A 19,525-nucleotide genomic window follows, 5' to 3' on the forward strand; every position below is an offset into this window, starting at 1 on the left:
ATGTAAATAAACAATAACAGATATTCACACTCGCAGAAAGAAGGCAGACTTTGTGTGCAAAGAATGGCACTAGGGACAATGTTTATCAAAAGGAAACTATGACATTCAGGATCCTTAAGAATATGGATTCCAGAAAACTAGCAATCCAACATAAGTAAGTGTCCCAGGAATAGGGCAGTGTAGAGATTACATTTTATAGAGGCTAGCAAGATCCTGAAACCCAAGACCACTATAACAGATAATGAGTTTATCTTTTTTTTTTTTTTTTTTTAAAGACAGAGTCTCGCCTTGTTGTCAAGGTTGGAGTGCAATGGTGAGATCTTGGCTCACTGCAACCTCCGCCTCCCGGGCTCAAGCAATTCTCTACCTCAGCCTCCCGAGTAGCTGGGATTACAGGTGCCTACCACCACACCCAGATTTCACCATCTTGGTCAGGTTGGTCTCTAACTCCTGACCTCGTGATCCATCCGCCTCAGCCTTCCAAAGTGCTGGGATTGCAGATGTGAGCCTCTGTGCCCGGCCAATGAGTTTATCTTAACAAAGCACTTAACTATGTGTGCCAGACACAGTTCTACATGCTTCTCTACAACCTTATTTAATCTTCGCAACTATGAGGCAGATCCTAGAAATATACCAAAATATGGCTTCAGCGTCACTAGTCAATGGACATCTGTTATCCAGCTTTCACATGAATCTTCAGAAGGACTAAACTTCTGCCTGATCGATGAGAATGTGATCACACAGATGACCAACACACCTCATCAATGTAGTCATGTGAGAACTAAGGAAGTAGAGCACGTTGTTCCAATCTGCTGTCATTATCTGAGCATGCCCTTTCAAAAATAGGTAAACATTCCACGTGGAACTTGGGTGAAAAATCTCCTTGTGATTCATATCTGTTGGAATGTATCAGCTGGTAGAACTATATATGCTTAGTTTTTGTTGAAAGAGTAAAATATAAGCATGAAAAACATGAATTTTATTTAGAAAGCAATTATCATGTAGAATTATAAAATTATTAAGTAGGGGGCTGATGAACAGAATTAACAGTATTAAAAGTACATTTTAAAAAAGAGAATAGGTTGGGCACGGTGGCTCACACCTGTAATCCTGGCACTTTGGGAGGCCGAGGTGGGCAGACCACCTGACACCAGGAGTTTGAGATCAGCCTGGCCAACATGGTGAAACCCCGTCTCTACTAAAACTACAAAAATTAGCCGGGCGTGGTGGCATGCACCTGTAATCCCAGCTACTTGGGAGGCAGAGGCAGGAGAATTGCTTGAACTTGGGAGGTAGAGGTTGCAGTGAGCCAAGATAGTGCCACTGCACTCCAGCCTCGGCAGCAGAGCAAGACTCCATCTCAAAGAGAATGAGAGAGAGAGAGAGAGAGAGAGAGAGAGAAATGGTCAGCTCCTGGTCTGGGACAAGAAATGTACAAGGTAGGCCTGGACTATCCCACCAGACCAGTAAGCAGAGAAGCATCCAAGACCACCAGGATTGTGTCACATGGACTCAGGAGCCAACCTGAAGAGGCTCCAGCTGGCTAAAGACGGGATAGTTTGAGTATCAATAAGAATAATAATTCCAAATGGATTGAAAGACATTAAGTAGGTTTAAATCTATTTCATAATAACATTTTATTTTTAAGCTTCATTGGTCACTTTTACTGGGTGCCATGAAACCAGGAAGAAACTGGTATATAAAGGGAAAGAATCAGGCATTTAAATTGCTTTCCCCATATGATTTAAAACAAGGGTTGGCAATTTTTTACTGCAAAGGGTCCGATAATCAATCTTTCCAGCTCTGTGGGCCATACATGGCTTCAATCACAGCTAATTAACTGGGCACCTTGTAGTGCCCCAAACATGCCCTAAACAATATGCAAATGCACGAATATGGCTGTGTTCCAATAAAACTTTATTTATAAAACTAAGTGGCAAACTGGTCTTAGCCTGTAGACTTTAGTTTGCTGACCTCTGATCTGAGGTATCTAAATAGTTGGTGAGGGGTAGTTTCTCTTTTTAAAAATATTATAGCTGATAGACAAGGGAATTATACAAATAGACTATCATCATTTTGAAACTGCTAATGAGGTAAAGGATGTGGGTGCTGATAATTAGTAGCTGCTGACATCACAGAGAGGTAATCAGTGTCTCTGATGGAAAACAACATCTATTATATGAAGCAGTCTTGCAAAAATAAGTTAAAAAGGAGAAAGGGACTGCGGGAGGGGGAGAGGAAAAAACACTCTGAAACTTGACCAAAAATCTAAATCCAGTAATTTTCAAGAACTTCAGGGGACAGAGAAACATATTAAAAGACATCATGAGGTTGCATTTAACAAAATCCAGACTGCGAAAAACTCCACAGGAGTCATCAAGATAAAAACCTAATTAGGAAGTTACTCACATCCTATGAAAAATGCTGAGCAGAATGTCAACTTTGCCATCTCAACATTTCATAAGAAAAAAACTCCAAAATCTTGCAGTAGAGTTTCTTGATAAATCATCTTTGATCCAGACATAATAAAGACTACAAAAGCTTCAGAGAAAATAAAAACCGTTATTTTTTTTAAAAAATGAGAGACCCCAAAATATCTCATACCTTCACCTTATTTAGTATTCACAAATATGCTCTATAGTGTCACAGAAACAATCTAGCAACTGACGAAATTATTGCTCCTGCCCTACACTGTCAATTTTTAAAAATTGATCATCAATTTGGCAACTGCCACAGTGAGAACTGTTTCTGGCAAGAATCATCAATGGCCACAAAACCATTGGGTAAAGGTTTGATTTTTCATCAAACCTTTACCCAATCAGAACGTAGTGGCCAATGGCCTACAGAGCAACATGCCCAAATTTTATTGTGACTACTGTGATACAAACCTCACCCGTGACTCTCCCTCTGTGAGAAAGAGGCACTGCAGTGGTAGGAAACACAAAGAGAATGTGAAAGATGACTATCAGAAATGGATGGAAGAGCAGGCTCAGAACCTGATTGATAAAACAACGTGGCTGCATTTCAACAAGGAAAGATACCTCCTACTCCATTCTCAGCTCCTTCTCCTGCAGGGGTGATGATACCACCTCCCCCCAGTCTTGGTCTTCCTTGCCCTGGTATGATGCCATCACCCCCAAGGGGGGAATGAGGCTGCCCATGGGAGGCCACATGCCAATGATGCCTGGGCCCCCAATGGTGACACCTCCTGCCTGTCCCATGATAGTGCCCACTTGGCCGGGAATGACTCAACCAGACAGATAAGGATAGAGGGGAGGCCTCATTATATTGGTTTTATGTTACCTGTTCTCCTTCACCAGGAGATCATGCTGCTGTGATACTGGGTTTTCCAAACAGCACAAGGAAGACTTGCTCCCCTGTCCTATCAAAGAGAATAGTTTTGGAGGGGAGAGGTGGGGCAAAAAAGACGCAGTTTTCATTTATATTGGGAAATGTGAAAATAAAATTGTCAACTCTTTTAGTTAAAAAAAAAATTTAAAAATTAAAAAAAAAGAACACCGTATCTTTCCTGCCCAGAATGTACAATCTAAAGCTACACATGAGGAAACACCAGGGAGAAAAAAAAAGAAAAAAGAAAAGTCAGAGTCCTTCTGCAAAATAAATGGCTTGTGATCTTTAAAGAGTCAAGAACGGCCAGGGGCAGTGGCTCACACCCGTAATCCTAGCACTTTGGGAGGCCAAGGCAGGTGGATTGCCTGAGCTCAAGAGTTCGAGACCAGCCTGGGCAACATGGTGAAACCCCAACTCTACTAAAATACAAAAATTTAGCCTGGCATCGCCGTATGTGTCTGTAGTCCCAGCTACTTGGTAGGCTGAGGCAGGAGATTGGCTAGAACCCAAGAGGCAGAGGTTGCAGTGAGCCAAGATCGCGCCACTGCACTCCAGCCTAGGTAAGAATGAGACTCCGTCTCAAAAAAAAACAGAGACAGCTAAGTGTAAGATGTGATCTTTGACTCATCCTAAAGCAAATAAACAAAAATGTTTTCCTTTGCTACAAAAGCCACGAATCAGTAAGACAAATGGCAAAATCTGAGTAAGTTCCATAGATGAGACAATTGTACTGTCTGTTAATTTCCTGATTTCACTAATTACACTTTGGCAAATGTCCTTGTTTTTAGAACATATCTTGTCCCTTCATCTTATTTAGATTCACAAATATATTCTATAGTATCAGAGATAAAATCTAGCAAGTTATGCCCCCTTAAGCAAAGGGACATTACACCTGCAACTTACTTGTAAATGGCTCAGAAAAAAGCTACAGAGCCTAGCATAGTGGCTCATGCCTATAATCCCAGCACTTTCAGAGGCTGAGGCAGGCAGATCACTTGAAGTCAAGAGTTTGAGACCAACCTGGCCAACATGTCTCTACTAAAAATACAAAAATTAGCCAGGCACAGTGGCAGGTGCTTGTAATCCCAGGTACTTGGGAGGCTGAGACAGGAGAATTGCTTGAATCTGGGAGGTGGAGGTTGCAGTGAGCCGAGATCATGCCACTGCACTCCAGCCTGGGCATCACAGCCAGACTTTGTCTCAAAGAAAAAAAAAAAAAAAAAAAGGGGGGGGGCGGTTACAGAAAGATAGAAGGCAAATCTAGGGGAAAGCACACGGAAATTATTTGTGTTACTTTTTTATCTTTTCTGTGACTGAAATTATTCTAAAATTAAAAGTTAAAATGTAATTCATATTTATATACTAAATTTCTTATATATATATATATCCTACATATAAATTTTAACTTTTTTATAAAGTTAAAGTGCATGTGTGTGTACACACATACATACGTGTACACACATACATATACACATCATCCTGGTGATAGCTATTTGATCAAGAACTCACACAAATTGGCAATTACTTTAAAGTGACAGGCTAAGTTTTTGCAAAGGGAATTGATAACCATATAAATTCAAAGCCTTCACTAAATACTGATGTTGATATACTAATTACTTGTGTTTATGCATTTCTGGCTTCTCCCTGATTATATCATTTAGTCATTTCCTATAAAAAAAAATTTTAAGGGCCAGGATTACAGTGGCTCACGCCTGTAATCCCAGCACTTTGGGAGACCAAGGCAGGCAGATCACCTGAGGTCAGGAGTTCGGGACCAGCCTGACCAACATGGAGAAACCCCATCTCTACTAAAAATAAAAAATAAAAAAAAATTAGCTGGGTTTGGTGGTGCATGCCTGTAATCCCAGCTATTCAGGAGGCTGAGGCAGGAGAATCGCTTGAACCTTAGATGGAGGTTGTAGTGAGCTGGATAGCACCATTGTACTCCAGCCTGGGTAACAAGAGCGAAATTCCCTCTCAAAAAAAAAAAAAAAATATATATATATATATATATATACACACACACACAAAAATTAGCCAGCTGTGGTGGCATGCGACTATAGTCCCAGCTACTATCGAAGCTGAGGCAGGAGAGAGAACTGCTTCAACCTGGGGGGCAGAGGTTGCAGTGAGCCGAGATCGTGCCACTTCAGTTCAGCCTGGTTGAAAGAGCGAAACTCCGTCACACACACACACACACACACACACACACACACACACACACACACTACTATAAGAAAATATCCACTTGTTAAGATACTGTTTAAAGTATTTAGCTATTAAACATCTTAATAAAGTTGTGGTAATACTGCAAATTATTTTGGTAACATTTTTCATTTCTTTTCATAGCCCGGAGATTCATTCTATGATGCTGATATTTCATTTCAGCCTTGGACAAATCCTGATTTTAAAACGGATGTGGGGCTGGTCAGGAGTACCAGCGAGCAGTCCATTCAGACAAAAATGTTAATTCAGTGCTTCTCAAAGCAATATGTGTTCCCATTTATCATTATCACTATCATTACCCCTATTCTCCCTGAGGGGGGCCCTGGGGCATAGGAACACAGCCAAACCATGACCCAGCTGGGATTCAAGGCTATGCAAACCATGGCCAAAACCCAAGTTCCAGGCCCCCCCTAGACACACTGCCCCCTGGAGGGACAAGGGGTGGCCTGTCAGTAGAATATTCTCCATCCCTCAAACCTTGGGCTTCTCTCTCTCCACACAAGTTCCTCTCCTTTCTTTCCATGCAAGGTCCAAGGAACTGCTTATTAAAGGGCTGTCCCAGACTCCATAGACTCTCCCTATCCCAGCTCCTTCCTGAATTGACTCTCCCTTGCACCTTTGTCTGGGAACACCCTTGTGAAAATGACCCATTTTCCACTCCCAAAGCCTTAGCACCAGGGTTTCACTCCCTCTAACAAGCATTTTATAACAAAATAGCTTATATTGTAAAGTAGAAAGCAAAGGGTTTTCAGCTCATGCACTCTAATACTCCTACTATACTCTTATCCCCCATGGTACCTCTCCTCTATGCATCCCACCTGGAACACAGTTTAAATCAATAACACAATTAATAAGTAAAAACTACAGAGGGTCCCTAACCTGTGATGGTCCAACTTAATGTTTTTTTTGACTTTATGATGGGTTGATCTGGATGTAAGCCCATTGTAAGTCCAGGTGCATCTGTATATCCCATGTACAGTTACACCCACACATGCACGAGGATGTGGGGCTGGTCAGGAGTACGAGCAGGGCAAGAGGTTAAGGCAACAGATGCCCACCATTATTACATATGGTATATAGATTTAACACCCAGGCACCACCATGTCATCAAAGCTTAATCCACTGAGTGGATCTGCAAGGACAGCTTCATCCACAAGCGGCATGGGGATGGCTATACCCTAATCTAGGGTCCTGGGGCCCCCAGCCCAGCTGGGACCCCTGGGATCTTGTCTTCCCTGATCTCTGGGACTGGGGCTTCCCTCCCTCACTTTTTTCTCTGGAATCCCTTTGGACCCCAGGAGCCGTGTCCCCTCCCTGTCTTTCCTCCTCTCCCCATCACCCTGGTCCTCCATCCCCAGCTAGCGCTCCACTGCTGCCCTCATCTGGGAGGTGCTGGGGTCTGGGTTCCCACAGCATCATGTGGGGAGGAGCAGGGAAAGAGTGACAGGTGGAAGGGGGACACACAAGCAATCCCCAATTTGGGCTGTACGAGAGATTTCAGTGAGTGAGGACAGGGTGAGGGTATTTTGCTACCCAGACCCCCATGGACAACAGAATGAGGACCTGCTGCAATCTTGGCCTGAGGTGGAGGACACCGGCCAGGCAGCCTCCAGGGTTTCCAGATGTCAGACTATAGGGACTTTGAATATGGCTGAAGAAACAGGCCTTAGTTCATTTACCCTGCGTTTTTATTACAAACTTTTTGAAACATACAGAGAAGCTGGGTGAATGGATTGCCCATGTACTTCCACCTAGAACTGTTAATGTCTCACATAGGATATTTAAGGAAGCAAGTGTACCACCTCAAAATGTCAGAAGAAAAACATAAGGAAATTTGGAGATTGGGAAAAAAACAGATTAAATGGAGCTGCAGAGTGCAGAAAAGCAAAGAGATTAAAATAGCAATTAACATCACCCCTGAGACTGTAAATTGACCAGCTATTAATGTTCTGATTCTACATCAGGCACTAAAAGTGCCTCCTAAGTGAAAGGGATAGAAATGCCACTGAAAAGAATGTATGCCAAGAGATGTTACTCATCTTTTACTTCTACACACAATTTCTTTGACTCTTGGCCCAAATGGCATTTTCATGCATTGTCACGTCAATGTGGCTCTCAATTTTCAGTGGAGGGAAATTGCAGCCTGGTGGAACCAGAACCCCCTACAGCTGAAATGCTGGCTCTATCACCTTCTGGAGAGGTGACTCTGGGCCCCTGATTTACTGTCAAAGTCTCGGTTTCCTCAAGGATAAAATAGAGATGATAATATCAGATGCACGAGAATTCAGTGTAGGAACAGTTATAACAGTGTGATATAGTGCCCTGGAACATTAAAGGTGCCTATGGGGCTGTTTTTAAATATTGATGCTTAAATATTCTCATGTTGTCAACAATTAACAGGTGAATCACTTATTATGAGTCAGCTGTAACGTTTTAGATAAAGAAGTATTTCAAGGTGCATCATTTTGACTGGGATCAGTGGCTCCTGCCTGTAATCCTAGTACTTTGGGAGGTCAAGGTGGAAGCATCGCTTGAGCCCAGGCATTTGAGGCCAGCCTGGGCAATAAAGTGAGACCTTGTCTCTATTTTTTTTAAAATAAACAACAAAAAATAAAATAAAATAATAATAAAAAGAAGTGCATCATCTCTGGAGCACTGCTAGCTGTGTACTTCCCTGAGTGGTGGAAGACGAGGCTTTACCACTCTAGAGTACAGCTGGACCCTAGTCTTGTTTCCATCACTACTCATTGTTTGCCCTTGGGCAGGTCAACAACGGCCCTGAGCTCATGCTCCTCACCTGTTGGGTAGGAGGGATGGTTCCACCTAGCTCAGAGAGCTAAAGGACACTCCTGCAGGGTCCTTGATAAGAATCTCAGGGACTAACACCCAACCACCCCTAGAAGGTAAGTCTTGCAAATCCAGCTGAGTTTAGTGACCCTGACATACCCTTTTTTGGAATTTATGGAGGGGAGTGTAGTCCCAAACATCAGAAAGCACTACTGCCAACAAATCTGGACTTGGAAATTGATCTTCTTTTCATACCACTCATTCCTACTTCTTTTGTTATTCTTCCTCATTATCAATGAGATCCATCTGTTCCTTAATCACAGTTGCCATCTCTCATATTTATACCTTTCTGATTTCTCCACACATTCTCTATAGACATTCCTACATATAATAGCCCCATTCACTTTAATGAGGTCTAAGATATTCATCTGAGATTTAGTGCCTTGCAATACCCAGGTCTCTAGGAGGGCTGAGCTAGGACCCCAAATGCCTCCTTAACTTCTAGCAACCATATCATAAGCCCCTTTGTTGTTAATCCTTCCACCATGCTATTATTGGAAAATAATTTGGGAAGTATGGAATTTCAAGATTTCTATTTTTCCTTTTTTGAGATGATATCTCACTTTTTCACCCAGGCTGGAGTGCAGTGGTGCGGTCTCAACTCACAGGTGTGTGCCACCACACCCAGCTAAATTTTTGTATTTTTAGTAGAGACAGGGTTTCACCATGTTGGCCAAGCTGGTCTTTAACTCTTGACCTCAAGTGATCTTCCTGCCTCAGCCTCCCAAAATGCTGGTATTACAGGTGTGAGCCACTGCACCTGGCTGAATTTCATTGATTTCTAACCATGTTACACACACACACACACACACACACACAGAGAGAGAGAGAGAGAGAGAGAGAGAAGAGAGAGGGTGGGAGAGAGGGAGAGAGGAGAGAGAGAAAGAGAGAGAGTTTACTCCTCCAGCATTCTTCCACACCAAAAACACATTTGCATATTCTTCTAATCCTCACCAATTTCAATGTCGAAAAACAATCCCCAATTTCCAAACAGTTCAAAAGTTAGTAGCTAGGCACCTTTTCCTGGGATGAAGTTCCTGGGGCAGCCCACGAAAGGTCATTAATTCCTTTGGAGGGCTGCTCTGGGGGAACCATTTCAACCACAACTGTCACTCACTTCTACAACTGTTTATTCAGGAAAGTACATTCTTGGGTCCAAGGTGTAAAGCTGAAACAAATCTATCCACCCTCAACCCCAGCTAATAACTCACACCAGGATTTCTGAACTGGGAGACAAAGGTCAGCCGCCCTTCTCTGGAGAGGAGGAGGAGCTAGTCATAGCAGGCATGTGTGTAAAGTCACATGGGTAGAATGGGAGACCTAGACTTTGGACTCACAACCAAGTTCAAATCTTGGCGCCATCAATTACCAGCAACGTAACCTTGTACAAGATACTTGACCTCTACAAGTCTGTTTGCACAGCAGCAAAATGGGAACAAGTATCTACTTCTTAGCAGGTCAGAAGCTATGAAAAACACTAAGGTCTTAGCAGCCATTGCCAAGTGCTTTCCAAATGGGGTGGAGCTATTTACACCCTTTAAGAACAGCCAAAAAGAGCCAGAGCAGCCATTTGACCACGCATTTGCCAGCACTGAAAAGTCTTATTCAGACAACATCATAATGTGATGGGCCAACGATGATTCATGTATTAATTTGTGTTTTTTGACTCCCTGGGAAGTTGAACATAGTTTCACATATTTGCAGCCATTTATAGTTGTTCTTTTGTGAATTTCATGTTTATGTTTATTTTCTACAATTAGGGTGAACACTTGGGGACTTGTTCTTTCTCTTGAATAGAAATGAAAATAGATTTCCAAAAATGCTGTGACACAGTTTGAGAGCATAAGTGTGAGCTCATTCCCTGTCCTGAAGACTCCAGGTAATTAGAGTTATTGCCCTTGACCACATCCACAAAAACTCCTGAGAAAGGCCATGGTTAGGAAAACATTTTTATGATTTTATTTTGATGATCATTTTCCTAAGAAAATCTGTAGATTATGCACACAGTGAAAAGGAAGGATTTAGGAGTTTGAAATTTATTTGAGAACCTTAAATGTATCTGTCAATTAGGTGAACTCAGAGCATTGCTAACACCTTGTGAGTCTCAGAAAGAAACTGTAGAGCATGCAGGGGCTGTTCCCTGGGCCGAGCATACAGCATAGAGGAAAAGGACAAGTCTTTCACTCCCCTCATGATTCCCTTCATTTGTGAACACCAAGGTTTTGGAAACTGCATTTGTTTTATTGTTCACTAAATCCAATCCGTGTGTGTGTGTGTGTGTGTGCACGCGTGTGCGCCCACGCGCGCGCGCACACACACACACACATATATATATATATATATATATATTTTTTTTTTTTTTTCAGAGACAGGGTCTCACTCTGTCATTCAGGCTGAAGGGCAGTGGTGCTATCATGGCTCTCTGTAACCTCCATGCCCAGGTTGAGGTGATCTTCCCACCTCAGCCTCCCAAGAAGCTGGTGCCCACCACCATGCCCAGCTAATTTTTTCTATTCTTTTGTAGAGATGGGGTTAATTACCCAGGCTGGTCTCCAACTCGTGAGCTCAAGTGATCTGCCTGCCTTAGCCTCCCAAAGTGTTGGGATTACTGGTGTGAGCCACCACGCCAGGCTGCAAATTGTATTTTGATGCTCATCTCTATCTCTCTTCAAAATCAGCCAGCTCCAGACAATAAAAGGAGGAAACATTTCCCAGGTGTGCCATGCCTTTCGGTCAATACACAAACATTTCACTATCTAACATGTAGCTAAAAGGTTCCCCAACACTCTGGGCTTTATGAGGGGATGGAGAGGAAGGGCCTGCACTCTCCCTGCTACCAACAAAATTTCGGGCCCCCCACTCTAGCCAACTTACTTGCCCATGGTTTTCCTGAGAATATCAAGAAGCCATGGGGTCCTCCAATGTACACTCGTCTCCATTTCTGCCAACTCACCTCTGTATTCCCCTACAACCTCATCTTCAAGTCTTGAGCTCGCCTGTAAAACTGTGAGGACACCCACTATACAGCACCCTCCATGGATGAAGGAAGAAGCCTGTCTGCTTTTGAAGCTCAGTCTCACCTCCTCTTCCTCTCATCTTCTTTCCCATTCATCTTCTAGCCTGCCCTACTGTCCCTACAAACAGGCTCCCACTCCAGCAGCCCAAATATACTTTCTCCCAATCTTGTGGCTCCTCCCTTCCCTCTTCTTTCCATAGCCAGGCTTTTGAAATGGGTTGTCTAGTCTTTGAGGTTCCCCTTGGTGCTACTAAGATTGGAAGGTACATCGGGATAGAAAGAGGAGGCTACTTGAAATTGCAGGAGTCTGGTCTGGGGTTCCAGCTGAGGAGGGAGGCACTGGGCCACACCTGAGACTAGTCTGCAGCTTGGCACCTTGGCTATCCTATTGGGAAGCACTGAGCTAATGTTTCTACTCTCTACCTTTATCACCACCACTTACATGAACACCTCTCTCCGCGGGAACCAGTAACTTCCTAATAGCTGAATTCCAAAAGCTCCTCTTATTTTTTATTTTTATTTATTTCTAGAGACAGGGTCTCACTCTGCCACCCAGGCTGGGGTGCAGAGGCACAATCATAGCTCACTGTAACCTTGGACTCCTGGGCTACTACCAAGCCCAATTAATTTTAAAAATGTTTTTAGAGATGAGGTCTTATAATGTTGCTCAAGCTGGTCTCGAACTTCTGGCCTCAAGATATCCTTCTGCTGCAGCCTCCTGAGTAGCTGGTATTATAGGCACAAGCTACAGCACCTGGCTCAAAAGCTCCTCTTGTCGGGCGCGGTGGCTCACACCTGTAATCCTAGCACTTTGGGAGGCCAAGGTGGGAGGATCACGAGGTCAGGAGATCAGGACCATCCTGGCTAACACGGTGAAACCCGTTCTCTACTAAAAATACAAAAAAAAGGCCGGGCGCGGTGGCTCAAGCCTGTAATCCCAGCACTTTGGGAGGCCGAGGCGGGTGAATCACGAGGTCAAGAGATCGAGACCATCCTGGTCAACATGGTGAAACCCCGTCTCTACTAAAAATACAAAAAATTAGCTGGGCGTGGTGGCACGTGCCTGTAATCCCAGCTACTCGGGAGGCTGAGGCAGGAGAATTGCTTGAACCCAGGAGGCGGAGGTTGCGGTGAGCCGAGATCACACCATTGCACTCCAGCCTGGGTAACAAGAGTGAAACTCCGTCTCAAAAACAAACAAACAAACAAACAAACAGAAAAAATAGCCAGGCATAGTGGCATGCACCTGGAGTCTCAGCTACTTGGGAGGCTGAGGCAGGAGAATCACTTGAACCCAGGAGGCAGAAGTTGCAGTGAGCCGAGATCCACTGCACTCCAGCCTGGGCGACAAGGTTGAGACTCCGCCTCAAAAAAGTAAAAAATAAAAATAAAAATAAAGCTCCTCTTGACTCCTCGATCTTCTTGTCTCCTCTCTCTCTGTGACATCTAACACCAAAGACACTCCTTCTCTTCTCCCCTCTCCCCTCTCTTCTCTCCTCTCTTCTATTTCTTTTCTTTTCTTTGAGATGGAGTTTCCCTCTTGTTGCCCAGACTGGAGTGCAATGGCGCAGTCTCGGCTCACTGCAACCTCTGCCTCCCAGCTTCAAGCGATTCTCCTGCCTCTGCCTCCCGAGTAGCTGGGATTACAGGCACCTGCCACTACGCCCGGCTAATATTTGTGTTTTTAGAGACAGGGTTTCACCATGTTGGCCAGGCTGGTCTTGAACTCCTGACCTCAAGTGATCTGCCCGCCTCGGCCTCCCAAAGTGCTGGGATTATAGGCGTGAGCCACTGCACCTGGCCTCCCCCTTTCTTTCCTTCCAGCTTCCAAGATGTTGCATGGAACATCATGCAAGCTGGAGGAAAAGAAAGCAGGAGGGGAGTCCCTACACTCTCCTCCTACCTTACACCCAGTGCTTCCTTCCATCCTCTTCCAATGACTTCTTTCCCTCCTCTGAGCATCCCTTCCCCTTCTTCTCTATCTCTCTTACATCACCCAGTTTCAATCATCCCCTCAATGTCCCCTCACACCTAACATGTCTCCAATGAAACCGAGGGGTTCCTACCAATAAGAGCTTCTCGTAGACTGTGTAGAGTCTGTTATTGCCAAAATATTCAGTAAGCATCTGTCCACCACTGGGGAGGCAGAGACTGGAGGCGCCTTCATCAGGGCCCCACCTGCAGAAGTCATTCTCCAGGTGCCCGAGCTTGGACACCAGGAGTTAACTGTGACATCAGCCACTTTCTGGACCTGGTACCTCCCCTCCCCACAGAGGTACAGGCAAGAATCCCATTTTCTTCCATCCCACCTTCCCTTTCCACTCTGCTACTCTGAAGCCCTTTCCTCCTCACCCCTGGCTCCTGTGAGTCTAACTGCTCTATCTCCTTCCAGGTCCTCCTCCTGCAATCTACCATTCTCTTTCTAGGCACATGTATGAGTCACGTCACTTCCCAGCATAACTTTTGATGGCTCTCTGCTGCCTCTTGAATAAGATCAGATTCATTCCCTGGCATTCTAGGTCCCTTAGTCCAAGTACTGGCCGTTATCCTTCCAGGCAAATGGAACTGAATAAGCTACATTACCCTAAATCGCCCTGAACTTTTCCTTCCTCCATGTCTTCGCTCTCCGGGTGCTGGCTCCCACCTCAAGAGGGCAGTCAAAGAGGATGTCTACTTTTCACTCTGCCTCGTCCTACTGTTTACATTTTTCTAAGTTACAAGAATTACCTAGATTAAAGAATAACTGAGTTTTAAGGACTAGTTTAAACCTACCTCTTTGACCTGCCTTCCTGAATCACCCAGGAGGCAATTTTTCTCAATTTCCATTATGAAAATGCATCTCCAGACTTCACTGCCTCTTAACTTATTACAGTGCTACTATGACTTCTTTCCTACTTAATTTTTAAATCCTTTAGGGCAAAGGCTGGGTCTTATCTTGTTTCCCATGGTCCCTTAGCCACTGCTCGGGATAGGTATCCAATACACTTCAATTGAAGAAGTTGAGGAGTTAGGAATTATACTTAAGAGTGTTAATCTAAATTTCCCCAGGTTAACTAGTAAAAGTTGTCTCTAAATTAAAATGTAAATAGGGTCTTCCCATATAGAAGATTTAAAAGATTTTCCAGTGAGTTAATCACTTACAGTCTTTATTTCCCAATTATTTTAGTAACACTGCACATCACTGTAAAGGCTGGAATATACTGTTAGATTGTGTGTGTGTGTGTGTGCGTGTGTGTGTGTGTGTGTGTGTGTGTGTTTCTTCCCTTTTCTTCAAGAATCCCCAAAAGTGAGATGAATGAAGAATGTGACCAAACTATAACTTTCCAAAAGTATGACAAATTAAATCATTTATTCCCTGCCCCCAAAAAAGATTGACAGACTTCCCGATCTTCCCTACAGAGCTTGTCACCAATATCACCCCAGTAATCCAAGGGCGAAAACTTCAGCAACACAGGCCCTCTCAAAAGCTTGTTCCGGCCGGGCACGGTGGCTCCAACCTGTAATCCCAGCACTTTGGGAGGCCGAGGCGGGTGGATCACGAGGTCGAGAGATCGAGACCATCCTGATCAACATGGTGAAACCCCGTCTCTACTAAAAATACAAAAAAACCAGCTGGGCATGGTGGCGCGTGCCTGTAATCCCAGCTACTCAGGAGGCTGAGGCAGGAGAATTGCCTGAACCCAGGAGGCGGAGGTTGCGGTGAGCTGAGATCGCGCCATTGCACTCCAGCCTGGGTAACAAGAGCGAAACTCCGTCTCAAAAAAAAAAAAAAAAAAAAAAAGCTTGTTCCATGTGAAAAGCCCTCATTAAACTCTGAGTTATATTTAGAAAAAAAAAAAAGTGGAACAGAAGTTATATTTAGATGAAATGGCTCAAAAGAATTTTACCAAAAGCAGCATATTTATACTGATCTTCCAAAAGAAAAGGTTTCCTTAGCTCTTACACACAACTCCTAAAAACAGACAACCTCTTCATACATATACAAAGATTTCTGCTTAGGTTCCTTTGGGTCTGGAAGAACAGGAGCTCCCAGGATATGAGCAAGACTTCCCATGGGAAGCAGTGGGATGTAAAGGACTTAAAAATGAGCATGCGTTTGAGGATCAGAACAATTTTATACAAAAACCTGAATTGAGATGGTCTGAGAAAAGTGTGAGCAACCTGCACTACACGAAAGATACTCTGAAATCTGTGAGATAGACACAAAAACCAGAAACTCCCTCAGCAATACTTCCTCAGCAATACTGCTACAGAGGTTGCAGTGAGCCAAGATCAAGCCATTCCCATTACTGGGTATATATCCAAAGGATTATAAATCATTCTACTATAAGGACGCATGCACACGAATGTTCATTGCAGCACAGTTTACAATAGCAACGACCTGGAACCAACCCAAATGAATGCTCATCGATGATAGACTGGACAGGGAAAATGTGGCACATATATACTGTGGAATACTATGCAGCCATCAAAAACAATGAGTTTGTGTCCTTCGTAGGGAGATGGGTTAACCTGGAAACCATCATTCTCAGCAAACTGACACAAGAACAGAAAATCAAGCACCGCATGTTCTCACTCATAGGTGGGTGTTGAACAATGAGAACACATGGTCACAGGGAGGGGAGCACTACACACTGAGGTATGTCAGGGGGGAAGTAGGGGAGGGACGGCAGGAGGTGGGGAGTTGGGGAGAGATAGCATGGGGAGAAATGCCAGATATAGGTGATGGGGAGGGAGGCAGCAAATCACAGTGCTATGTATGTATTTATGCAACAATCTTGCATGTTCTTCACATGTACCCCCAAACCTAAAATGCAATTAAAAAATTTAAAAAATAAAAATTAAAAAAAGCATGCTTAAGCAATAACATGCTTAGGCACCTTAGGCAGGAATGGCACCTTGCCATTCCCATTTGAAAAAGGAATCTACAGCCATAAATGTGTGAGACTTAATAAAATCTCTCTGTACACACACACACACACACACACACACACACACAAAAGATCAAGCCATTGCACTCCAGCCTGGGCAGTATTGCTGAGGGAGTCTGAAAGAAGTGGAAAGAAGTGTTTCTTTCCAAAATGTCATCAACACCCACTTCATGGTCACAGTCAAACCACTTTCTATCACATTGCAGCTGGCTTGCTAAACCACATTCAACTTTTTTTTTTTTTTTTTTTTTTTTGGCTCTTTGGTGTTTGAAACTATCTTCAGCATTCACTTTCTAATGTTTTGACTTATATTTTCTTTCTTTTTTTTTTTTTTTTGGACAGAGTCTCACTCTGTTGCCAGGCTAAAGTGTAGTGGTGTGATCTCAGCTCACTGCAACCTCCATCTCCTGGGTTCAAGCGATTGTCGTGCCTTAGTCATTGATGTAGTTAGGACTATAGGCGCCTGCCACCATGCCAGGCTAATTTTTGTATTTTTAGTACAGATGGGGTTTCACCATGTTGGCCAGGCGGGTCTTGAACTCCTGACCTCAGGTGTTTCACCGGCCTCGACCTCTCAAAGTGCTAGGATTATGGGCTGAGCCACACCACACCCAGCCAACTTACATTTTCCTAACAAAATTCTAGGCAACAGCCCCAAAGTGGTTTAGTAAACCGTGAAGCCTTTTCAGAAATGAATGTATAATTTTGAGGTGATTATTGAAATAATGGTTTGTGGCAGTTATTCCTCTCTTCACAGGGTCCCAGGGCCTCCAGACAAGAAGCAATCACAGCTCAGAAACTTGGCCCACATCCCATGCTGAGGGGACCTCTTCTCTAAAGAGCCTCAGGAAAAGGCCACTTCCCAGCATCCCAGCCAAACCAGAGTGGAGGGCAAGGGTGATGGCTCAGGGGGAGAGAGATGGCCAGACTGTAGGACGGGCCAGCCCCCAGTGGTGTCAGCAGGAATTATGCCAGTGGGTGAGGCTGTTGAAGCCTCCTGCCTGCTATTGCTAGGATTCATTAACACCCTGAAAGCACTCCAGCCAATTCCCACTTCTGCATCTGGCTTGGTATTTCCAGAGGAAGTGTTAGAGCAGCAGATAACTGGGGTCACCTAATTTTATACCATCTCTAGGTCTTAGAGTAGCAAAGCCTGAAGTTGTACGATTTAGAGGCCAAACAAAAAAAAGACCTAAGATGTCAGAGAGACCGATCACATATTCCAGGCACTTTCCTCCCAAGTCATCAGCTACTTCCCTCCTCCCTCCCCAGCCGTATCTATCCACATTCATTTTACCAGGCTGGGAAACCAACAGAGGGCCACTTTGTCTATACCTACCATTTGCCTACAGTGACAATTCCCTTAATTATATTAATATAATCGTCCAGAGGAAAACCATAATCTCCACCCTGTAGTCCAGACAATCAAGTGCTTAAGTGTTTCCTCACTTGCTTTACTTACTGGCAGCAAAAGAACAGGGTCAAATTAGGTTTAACTGTGCTGACATAACTGCAGAACACTTCCCCAGTATACCCATGAACTAACACAGCAAAAGGCACATCGAGACACAGAAACACTGGGAACTGAACTAACTTCTGTATGGGCAAGTCACCAGGGAGACAAGATGTAGGTATGGGAGTGGGATGGGACATACCAAGTCCCCAAGAAAGTACATGTCCTAGGAGGCTTGAAAGGAGGATGGTGTTTGGGCATGGATAGGGAACAGCTGCAGAGATGAACAGGGACAGTCAGAGGCATGCAGAAAAGAAAGGTTAGCTGCCTCAAGGAGGGCTCCAAAATCCCCCACGGGCTGGGATTTAGTAATAAGGAATCTCCAGTATCAGCAAGAATCAGCCTTTCAAAGTTCTTAGGCAAAATAACACACAAGATGATGGAAGGAAGGAGAGGACACCAACAAAAATCTGTCTCACTTGGGCTCTTAGGGAAAGGAGACAGCAGAGTCTGGATGAATCAAATGCCCTAAAGAGAAATGGGTGCATGGAGAAATAGCCTTGAGGGAGCTATAGTCATATTTGATGGTGAAATAGTCATTTCTGGTGACTTTAACTGCACCAGGACTTGGCGGAGGACTGAGGCACAGATGCTAGTGCTTCCCAGACCCCTCTCTCTAGATATCCTAATGGTAAATGAAAAATGGGATTTCAGTAGCATTAACTCTCCCCCACCCACAAGTTACAGGAACCCCACCAAAACTTGCAGAAATAAGCTACATGTGTGGGCATCAGAGGGAATCACTGAAAACCGAAATAAGACTGCAGCAGCTCATTGCTCCCCCTGCCCTTTGATTGGCACGCACCTCTTTTAACACTAATGAGAAAAAGCAACAGCCATAGACCCACCTCCAGCTTTCACTGCAAAAGTGACACTTACATTCAGGACTTCCTGGGGTGTTCCAGGCCAGCAGGGCCAAAGCTGCAAGGCCTTCCTCCCTCTCAGGGCAAAACTGTGGGGTCTGTGTGGTCCCACTCCCCATTCCCCTCTTCCTCGGCCAGAATCTCCCCACCACGCGTCAACTCCCGCCTCCAACCCATCTGATGATGGTAGCGCCCCTACTGAACCAAATGTAGAGGTCTTGGCTCTCCAACGACCGCTGTACAATGACAGCAGGAATGGCCATTCAGCACCTAGCCTTTCTCCAGCACCCTTTAATTATCATCGTTATTTCAGGGCAGCTTTAGCATAGAGTGGGTTGCTGGAACCCTGATCCTAAGAGGTCAACACTTCCTGCCCCGTTACCCACCGTCGACAACGAAGTGGCGGGCACTGGGAAGCTGGGCGGGAAGCAAAGAACAACTACGATGCACATCGCGCGCAAGCAGCAACACGCGGGAGCCTGGCACACAGTAGGTATGCGCTCACCCGAGATCTGTCATCGGACCCAGTATCTGGGCAGGGAGCCTGAGGGTGGGGTGGTGGCTTGGAGGGTCACAAAGGCCTCGCCAGCCTCCAGCTGCGACCCTCGCTACGCGGGGGGCGGGAGTTTTGAGCCAGAGAGAAGGGGTGAAGGAATCCACCCTCATTTGCACGTCGTCTGGGGCCCGGTCAATTTGCTTAATCACCGCTCTAAATGCCAGCGCGCAGCACACAATACGCGCCCATTAACAGGTTTAAAGTGTCGCAGCGCTCGCTTTA

The 19,525-nt window shown here is 44.6% G+C and overlaps 1 protein-coding gene across 2 annotated transcripts in view; it reads right to left on the reverse strand.

Moving 5' to 3' along the window:
* The window catches only part of TCF7L1 (transcription factor 7 like 1), a 181,602-nt gene that overhangs the window by 160,413 nt on the left and 1,664 nt on the right, over nt 1–19,525 (reverse strand). The gene's annotated exons all lie outside the window — the stretch shown is intronic.

Source organism: Saimiri boliviensis, chromosome 1 (assembly GCF_048565385.1).
Source record: "Saimiri boliviensis isolate mSaiBol1 chromosome 1, mSaiBol1.pri, whole genome shotgun sequence".
Taxonomy (NCBI): Eukaryota; Metazoa; Chordata; class Mammalia; order Primates; family Cebidae; genus Saimiri; species Saimiri boliviensis.